The sequence below is a fragment of the Strongylocentrotus purpuratus genome, unplaced genomic scaffold (assembly GCF_000002235.5).
Source record: "Strongylocentrotus purpuratus isolate Spur 01 unplaced genomic scaffold, Spur_5.0 spur5_scaffold_12, whole genome shotgun sequence".
Taxonomy (NCBI): Eukaryota; Metazoa; Echinodermata; class Echinoidea; order Camarodonta; family Strongylocentrotidae; genus Strongylocentrotus; species Strongylocentrotus purpuratus.
This window is the reverse complement of record NW_022145597.1, coordinates 16,115,014-16,124,719: the sequence shown is the minus strand read 5'-3', so window position 1 is coordinate 16,124,719 and position 9,706 is coordinate 16,115,014. Positions and strand designations below refer to the sequence as shown.

At 35.2% G+C, this 9,706-nt stretch overlaps 1 long non-coding RNA gene across 2 annotated transcripts; it reads left to right on the top strand.

Moving 5' to 3' along the window:
* Positions 1-2: 2 nt before the first annotated feature.
* Positions 3-8,422, top strand: LOC115922653. Of its 2 annotated transcripts, XR_004063531.1 has the most exons (4): positions 3-287; positions 4,882-4,909; positions 6,392-6,440; positions 8,365-8,422. It is a non-coding gene; the product is annotated as an uncharacterized LOC115922653 (long non-coding RNA). The 2 variants fall into 2 exon arrangements; XR_004063530.1 differs by lacking the exon at positions 8,365-8,422 and having other exon boundaries at positions 11-287; positions 6,392-6,702.
* Positions 8,423-9,706: the final 1,284 nt, after the last annotated feature.

The following is a 9,706-nucleotide window of genomic DNA, read 5'->3' as shown; positions in this document are numbered from 1 at the left end:
GGCGGGGACGCTAAACATGTATATTCTTTTTACATGGCCTAAACGACAAGGTATCAGATATCCATTGTTTTGACATTCCTTTTCCCTTAGATATAAACACGCAAAATCATGCATTTCGTGAGAAATTATATGCGCGAGAAATATACTGGGCGAATTGTCTGTAGGGCGAATTTAATCTGACCAAGATTTTGGCCGATTCGAATTGCATGCACACTCGTACTCATGGTCATATGAGTATCCGAGTACTGCTGTTTTGTGCTGTTGTGCTGATTGCTAGCTTAGCTTTGGTAAGAAATCGGTTGTTGCTATTGTATTACTTTATCGTGAATCCTTTCTTATTAGTTTGTTGGAGATTTTGCGTTATCGCATAAGTGTGTGAGTGTATTAAACTTTTAAAGGCATTGACTTTGTTTATATCTATAATAATGTTTGCAGTTACAAATCAAGTCTGAGATGCGATACATCTTACGTATACATGTATAGCCTAGGGTCTACGTGTAATATCATCAGCTCAGCGAGTGTGATTGTGATTGAATTTTGAAGCCCTACGAAAAACAAAAAGGAAGTGTTTCAAAAAAGTGAAAATCTTTGACTCAGTTTGACTTTGAGTGACCGGTTTTACCATACTCATTTCCCCCAATAGACCGTAGACCTAGTCTAGATCTAGTTCTAGATCTAGGTCAGTGTTGTTATAAATTAAAAACCGTAAGTCCGTAGGGATCTAGGCCTAGTACTATACTACTACTAGATCTAGATACTAGATCTATCTGACTATAGGCCTAGATTAGGGAGGCCAATGCCCGGGCGTAAGGCTTCTACGCCTACGATTTGTGCGCTCGTCGTCCAACTCCAAGTCAGAAAATTACCAGAAGAAAAAAAAAGGGGAAAAAAAAGAAAACAAATATCTAGGGTCTATGGAATAAAATGTATAACAAATACACAATTAAACACTCCACAACATACCTATAATCACGGATCTGTAACGATCTTTCACCATTTATTGACGATCTTGCAGATTTTGACGTATTTTGATCCAATAATTGGGCTAGCAGACGAAAAAAACGGACGCACAAGAGAAACTAGAGGGTGATGAGGTTAGCTCACTAAAATCCTTCTCAATGACTGAAGGTAGATCCTAAAAATATGGAACCAATTTAATATCAAAGAACTTTTGAAAGAGATTAACATATCAGATGTGCACAAATGTCACTTTTAACAACTAGAAAATATAACGAAAAAAGATTATATCTTTTTAATTGCAGATTTTTACAAACTGCACATTCGAAGGTAGATAGAGTACGATGTTTTTGTCAATCTTGCGTTGGTTTGAGCCCCATACTAGCTAGAGCCATCTCAAATTGAGAAGGAAAATTGTGAACAGAGACCTCATTGTTTGAGCCCCAAATAGAAGTCTTGCGACATCATAATATGAATATTTATGAGCTCCGGTCTCATCGCGCGCAAAACAAATTTGACGTAGTCTCACACATAGTACCTTTTTCTCAGCACTAGACACCAGTGTCGTGCAGTAATGTATGAGAAGTGTAAAAAAAGACATTTCAGTAAAAAAAAAAAAAGTCTACGTGAGCAGTCTATACTCCAATTGAGAAGTGTAATGAATGCCATGATTTGAGCGTGTGTGTTTTAGTGTATGATATCATCATATGGTTAGTGAGAGAGAGAGAGAGAGAGGGAGAGAAATATCTCCGTAAGTAGTACACGTCTATCAATGCGTGCAGTCATATTTGATTCCGTATTGTGATCGCTGCATGCAAGTGCAAGTTGGATTTATCGATCGATGATAATGCAGTGTCAGATCTTTACTGATGTCTGAGGAAATAGTAATTGGAATACATCACAAAACTAAGGTAGGCCTATTTATTTATTTAATTTTTAATTACTTTCTTAATTTACAATGAGTGGCTTTCGAGCTTTCTCTCCATTATGTTTTGACCCTCCATGCCATGGCTAGCATGGTCGATCGCGGCTTGCATGCAATTACCGTACCTGGCCTGCAGTACTGTGTCGGTGTGTGCGACTAATTCAAGGCTAGCCGGTGATGATGAATGTACTTTCGCGCGAAGTTTTGAACTTGTTGTCCGGGCAATGACCATGATGACACGCCCATTCCCTCGGGCCTGTCTAATTCTCAACGTAATTGAAATTGATTGTTTCAAGGCTCTTACGTACGGCCAGGCGTAGAAGGAACCTCATAGGAACTAGCTGGATATCTCCTATTTTATGGAACTTCTGGAGTCGGCAGATGGGTGAGTTTTCTTAGTGAAAGAAAATGCTTTCTTTTAATGTTTGTTTTATTATAAACAAATTAGTAATTAAAAAGTTAGATTTGGGCATTGGCCTCCCTACCTAGATCATAGATCTAGACTAGACCTAGATCTAGTCTAGATCTATTAATTTCTAATTCCAATCATAAATATCTTGATAGTTGATAATTAGACAGGTCACAGCTGACAGGCGATCGGCTTGTAAAAGTCATGGGATAATAATTATCGCCTCGCCAAAGAAGGAGGGGATCTAGACCCCTGTATTAATATGCTGCTCGATGCCCTTCCTTCTTTGTGCCGTAACAAATCTGGTTTAAAATAAATAACTTTAGTAATGTTTGACGGATTTTAATGAAATTTGATATGAAGGTAAATGGTAGATCTATAAAAACACAGCATAAGGTCAATTTCGGAGTTTGTAGGTCAAAGGTCATGGCTCATTAAATATGCGAATCTGGTTTCTATTCGATAACTTTAGTAATGTTTGACGGATTTTAATGAAATTTGATAGGAAGGTACATGGTTTAAAAACATAGCATAAGTTCAATTTTGGAGTATGTAGGTCAAAGGTCATAGCTCATTAAATATGCGAATCTGGTTTCTGTTTGATAACTTTAGTATTATTTGATGGATTTTCATGAAATTCGATATGAAGGTACATAGTATAAAAACACAGCATAAGTTCAATTTCCGAGTATGTAGGTCAAAGGTCATAGCTCATTAAATATGCGAATCTGGTTTAAAATCAATAACTTTAGTAATGTTTGACCAATTTTAATGAAATTTGATATGAAGGTAAATGGTATAAAAACACAGCATAAATTCAATTTCGGAGTATGTAGGTCAAAGGTCATGGCTCATTAAATATGCGAATCTGGTTTCCGATCGATAACTTTAGTAATGTTTGACAGATTTTAATCAAATTTGATATGAAGGTACATGCTATCAAAATACAGCATAAGTTCAGTTTCGGAGTATGTAGGTCAAAGGTCATAGCTCATTAAATGTGCAAATCTGGTTTCTATTCGATAACTTTAGTAATGTTTGACGGATTTTAATGAAATTTGATAGGAAGGTACATGGTATAAAAGGCAAGTTCAGACTAGTCTCGGAAAAATGCGCAGTGCTCGTCGTTAGCTGTAATGCGTATCAGAACAAACCCAAACAAAGACGTGATCGTAACGAGAAAAAAATCATTAAAAACTACGAGAGCACAATTGGAAAGACAACTACTCAAAATTATCGTAAGCAGATACATAACTTGGAGGAAGAATACAATAGTTGTCCAAGAAAAGCCACATAAATAGTGATATTTAAGGAGTTACTACAGGTACAATCATTATCCGAATGGGCCTGCTGATATGTCAGAATTACACGTGTTTAAATTGAACACGAGGCTATAGAAACCAAATACCGCCCTCTACGGTGAAAAGCAGTATAACAAAGGATTCTAGTATTTGCAGCAGGCGATAAAAATGTACCCAGTTACTCCTCGATTATCACAATTTCTGTGGCATTTCTTGGGCGATTATTGAATTCTTTGTCCAAGTTATGTACCCGATTATGGTAATTTTGAGCAGTAGTTGTCTTTCCAATTGCGCTCTCGTAGTTTTTAATGATTTTTTTCTCGTTACGATCACGTCTTTGTTTGGGTTCGTTCTGGCACGCATTACAGCTAACGACGAGCACTGCGCATTTTTCCGAGACTAGTCTGAACTTGCCTTGCAACAGCTATCCGTATCGAAACTTCGTGATTACCAAGTAATTTTCAGCTTTTAAAAAAAAGCATGCGATGTTTAAAATAAGAGATAAATATTTATTTTGTCTTTAAAAAATTATATGATCGGTATATTGTAAAGAAGAATTTTTTAGAAAGCTGTTTTATTATTCTAACATTCATATTTTTTGACCAGATTTATTCAACCTGCATAAATCAAAATGGCGGCTGGAACGTTGTCATTCTATTTTTGCCCCAGTTTTTTTACTTTTAGAGGCACGATAATGGCACTAAACATCGCCAATCATGGATGAAAATAATGTCAAATGGAAGAATATACCGATCTGAGCCGAGGTATGCATTAGTTAATTGATTTGATTGATAAAAAAGGTCACTTTTAAGGGACATACTGATGATAATAATCATGATATGCGCTTTTTATAGAGGCAAGTGACAAATCCTGCGAGCTGATTTCGGGACACCGGGTCCCGATAGGTGCAAGGCCGTCGGGACCCGGTTTATGAAAATCCCGACATGACTCAGGCCTAATCAAAACACGGCCTAAGTTTGATTTCCCAGTATATAGGTCAAAGGTCATAGCTCATTAAATATGCGAATCTGGTTTCTGAAATTGATAACTTTAGTAATGTTTGACGGATTTTAATCAAATTTGATATGAAAGTACATGGCATCAAAACATGGCCTAAGTTTGATTTCCCAGTATGTACCCTGCGAGGGGATGCTATGCTTTGCGTTGACTTGTTTTATTTATGTCATTTAGCATTATGAATGAGGGCTCATTATTTGTATTTATTGTAATATATTCATATTGGTATTTTATTAAATGTAATTTTTTTGTTTTTTTTGTTTGTATTTTAGGTTACTGAGAGTTCAAGAGTTGCAGAAAGTAAGTTGATATGCTTAGAAAGGCTGAAGTCAAGTAGTTTTTAAATTAAAGCTATGACGGAATGAAACAGATCCGCATAATTGGGAACAATTGAATGCAGAATACGAAAGCTATGGCTTTTAGAAATTGTCTATATAACTTTTTGGACACTACCAAGTTACTTTTAATTATGTCAGTAAAGGTATAGACCAGTTTTGGAAACGCCCCCCTCTCAAAAAATGAAATGGTACCTTTTATTACCAATCATGTGAAAGAATATGTTTTGACTAATACCTGATGATACAAATTTTGATACTAATTGATATATTTGGTAAATTATATCTATCCGGAGTGGATAGATATCGCGCATGTGTCGCATAGTCCCATATACATCTTTCTGTGTACAGTGCTTGTAACTTTACCATGACTGGGTCAAATTTCTCATCATTTTGATGATCCACAACCTTTCAGTACACACCAATACTTACCGTATATGCTAGATGATCAACCTTTTGTGATCGATTCCACAACGTTTCCGAAAAAGTTTGTTTAAACACCTAGTGCAAATGATAGATGTATTTTGATTTTAGTCCAATGCAATACATATAGTACAGGTGACCTTGCCTAAGTCGAACTTGGATAAGTCAAAAATTGCTATGGTTGAACGTCTACACGTAGCCCATCCTGTTTTGTCCCATTATTTTATAACCCTCCTAAATCAAAATTTGTCTAAGTCAAAGCTATTTTATGGGTCCCAAAAGATTTGAGTTAGGCCATTAATTTTTGTTTACATGTTTAGCGTCCCAATGCAATCGCATGACCAAAACTGGTCTTTACCTTTAAAGGTACTATGTCCCATTTGCAGGCCAACAAAATGAGAAGGCTACATTCGAACGGCATTTGAAAGATAATACTAATTTAGAAGTTCCCTAAAAAAAAAGGGGGGGGGGGGCTTGAAAATGTCTTTAAGTTGGAAAATAACGACTATTAGTTGTCGAATCGACTTAAGAACTATAGAGCCAGTAAGTAATGGTCTTATTTTCAGACCATTGTACCGAATGGTCGTACATTTTATGCTGCGCAAAGATTCAATCAGTTTAATTTTGGCCATTACAAGCAGAAGTGGGATATTGATGTTGACAAATGTTCATATACCCTTTACAGCTCATTTTATGTACATGTATGTTATTACCAAAGAAGAAAAAAGCCAGTGAGTCACTCAATAGTGTCTGACAGGGAAGCTAGTATAGCAAGTAAACGGGTTTCTTTGCATAATATGAATATTAGGACACTGCTAATGTTTAAATTTGACAGATAGGACATACATGACATATTCATAATTTCTGCAAAGTTCTACATAATTTGATGTTGGCTGCAAAAGGGACCGACATAGTATCTTTAAGCATTGGATGAGGGCTCACTATTTGTATTTATTTGTGTAATATATTCATATTGGTATTTCATGAAATGCAATTGTTTTTTTCTTTTCTTTTTTTCTTTCAGGTTATTGACTGTTTTCAGAGTTGCAGAGAGTTGCAGAGAGTTGCAGAGAGTAAGTTGATCTGCTTAAGAAGGCTGAAGTCAAGTAGTTTTTAAATTAAAGCTACAATGGAATGAAACAGATCTGCATAATTGGGAACATAATTGAACGCGGAATAGGAAAGCTATGGCTTAATGAAATTTCTATATAACATTTTTGACACTTCCGTAGGTATGCAACATAATTTTGTGGACAATTCATAATACTCTTCCATTGGGTGTAGCCAAAATTTGAAGAGAATCCATAGTGAATTATGTAAGGAGTTGATAAAGAAGAAAAAGTTTTTTTCATTGAACACCTAGTGCAAACGTATAGATGTATTTTGATTTTAGTCCAATGCAAAACATATAGTACAGGTGACCTTGCCTAAGTCGAACTGGGATAAGTCAAAAATTGCTATGGTTGAATGTCTACACGTAGCCCATCCTGTTTTGTCCCATTATTTTATAACCCTCCTAAATCAAAATTTGTCTAAGTCAAAGCTATTTTATGGGTCCCAAAAGATTTGAGTTAGGCCATTAATTTTTGTTTACATGTTTAGCGTCCCAATGCAATCGCATGACCAAAACTGGTCTTTACCTTTAAAGGTACTATGTCCCATTTGCAGGCCAACAAAATGAGGAGGTTACATTCCAACGGCATTTGAAAGATAATACTAATTTAGAACTTCCCTAAAAAAAAGGGGGGGGGGGGCTTGAAAATGTCTTTAAGTTGGAAAATAACAACTATTAGTTGTCGAATCGACTTAAGAACTATAGAGCCAGTAAGTAATGGTCTTATTTTCAGACCATTGTACCGAATGGTCGTACATTTTATGCTGCGCAAAGATTCAATCAGTTTAATTTTGGCCATTACAAGCAGAAGTGGGATATTGATGTTGACAAATGTTCATATACCCTTTACAGCTCATTTTATGTACATGTATGTTATTACCAAAGAAGAAAAAAGCCAGTGAGTCACTCAATAGTGTCTGACAGTGAAGCTAGTCTAGCAAGTAAACGGGTTTCTTTGCATAATATGAATATTAGGACACTGCTAATGTTTAAATTTGACAGATAGGACATACATGACATATTCATAATTTCTGCAAAGTTCTTCAGAATTTGATGTTGGCTGCAAAAGGGACATAGTATCTTTAAGCATTGGATGAGGGCTCACTATTTGTATTTGCGTTGCCAATTTGAGGATCCCCATAGAAAGTACAACAAGTGTTTTCAAACTTTCATAACTCTCTTATTTTATAGCCGATTTTGATGAAACTTTTTTGAAATTGCTTCTCTCATATTACTCTTTCGTATGAGATGATTTTCTCCTTGGGTTTTGGTTTCCTTTTAGTTTTTGTGAGCAGATTTTTTACATTTAGGGTGTTTTATCACTATGACTATATGACTATGACTTTATTTTGGTCTCGGGATGCTCCACTGAGACTATCTTCTGGTTCCGCAAATCCCGGCTTGCCTTAATAGACCGCTGGCACCCGCGCCCGCACTAGTGGTGACGATAAATTGTGCACTGCATTTAATAGATGCACACAACACAGCGCTGTTGCAAAAGCGATAGTGGCTGGTCTTCTTACTTACGAAAATGCCAGATTACAAGTACTTAACATCTAAGCACACTTTCCAGCATCGCTCTAATTAAAGTAAGTATATTCTAGATTCTAATCTATAATCCATATTAATTCATAAACTTCATAATATGGTACAAACGAGCCCTTATCAGGGCTTTTCAATCATGTAAAAAGTGAATGGGGCTGGATCTGGCACATATCTATGTTGACTTAAAGGGGAAGTCTATTTTGAAGCAATAGTGATTTAATAATTAAGTCATTCTCATTTCAATAGATACGAGCTCCTTGATGATTTCTCAAGAATTGCCCAGACGTGTCTATTGAATTTAATTAATTTTTTTTTCTATTCCTTTCTGTCTTTTGCAGGACCGAGGGTGGTACACTCCAAAGAACTCTCCAAAGAACTCTCCAAAGAACTCTCCAAAGAACTCTCCAAAGAACTCTCCAAAGAACTCTCCAAAGAACTCTCCAAAGAACTCTCCAAAGAACTCTCCAAAGAACTCTCCAAAGAACTTGAACTTGCACTTGAACTTACACTTGAACTTACACTTGAACTTGCACTTGAACTTGCACTTGAACTTACACTTGAACTTGCACTTGAACTATCTTGAACTATCTTGAACTATCTTGAACTATCTTGAACTATCTTGAACTATTTTGAACTATCTTGAACTATTTTGAACTAAAGAACTTCCAAAGAACTTGCACTTGAACTTGTATTTGAACTAGCACTTGAACTTGAACTATCTTGAACCTTGAATCTGAAACATACATACTGAATGAAACTTGAATCTGGAAATCTTGAATCGAATCAAAACTGGAACAGAATATTTCTAAAGATTGTATTGCCATTTTTAGAAGACATAATTATTGTCAATTATAAAGAAATTATTGGTAGTTTCTAGAAGGAATTAAAAGTAAACTGAAATAAAAAGAAGAACAATAGAGGGAAAGGAATCTAACTCTAATTCCTGGAACTTGATAAGACCATACTTACAGTTGAAAGCAGTAATATTGTAAATCTTGGGAAAGAAAAAAAAGAGGTATACATTTTAAAGAGTAAAGTAGATTGGAAAAGTAGTCGTTCAAGATAAATATTGGAAGTTTGAAGGACTGTATTGCCATTTTAGAAGACATAATTATTGTCAATTACAAAGAAATTATTAGCAGTTTCTAGAAGGAATTAAAAGTAAACTGCAATAATAAAAGAAGAATAATAGAGGAACAGGAATCTAATTCTAATTCCTGGAACTTGATAAGACCATAATTACAGTTGAAAGCAGTAATATTGTAAATCTTGGGAAAGAAAAAAAGAGGTATACATTTTAAAGAGTAAAGTAGATTGGAAAGTAGTCGTTGAAGATAATATTGGAAGTTTTAAGGACTGTATTTTAGAAGACAAAATTGCTGTCAATTAGAAAAAAAATCTGGGCAGTTTCTAGAAGGAATTAAAAGCAAAGTGAAATAAAAAGAAGAACAATAGAGAAAAAGCAATCTAATTCTAATTCCTAGAACTTGATAAGACCTCTATTAGAATTCAAAACAGTAGTATTAGTAATCTTGGGAAAGTAAAAAGAGCGTATACACAGCAAAGAATAAAGAAGATTGAACAAAATAGTGTGAAGAAGGCAATATTGCAAGTTTGAAAGACTGTATTGCCATTTTAGAAGACATAATTACTGTAAATTAGAAAGAAATATTTGGCAGT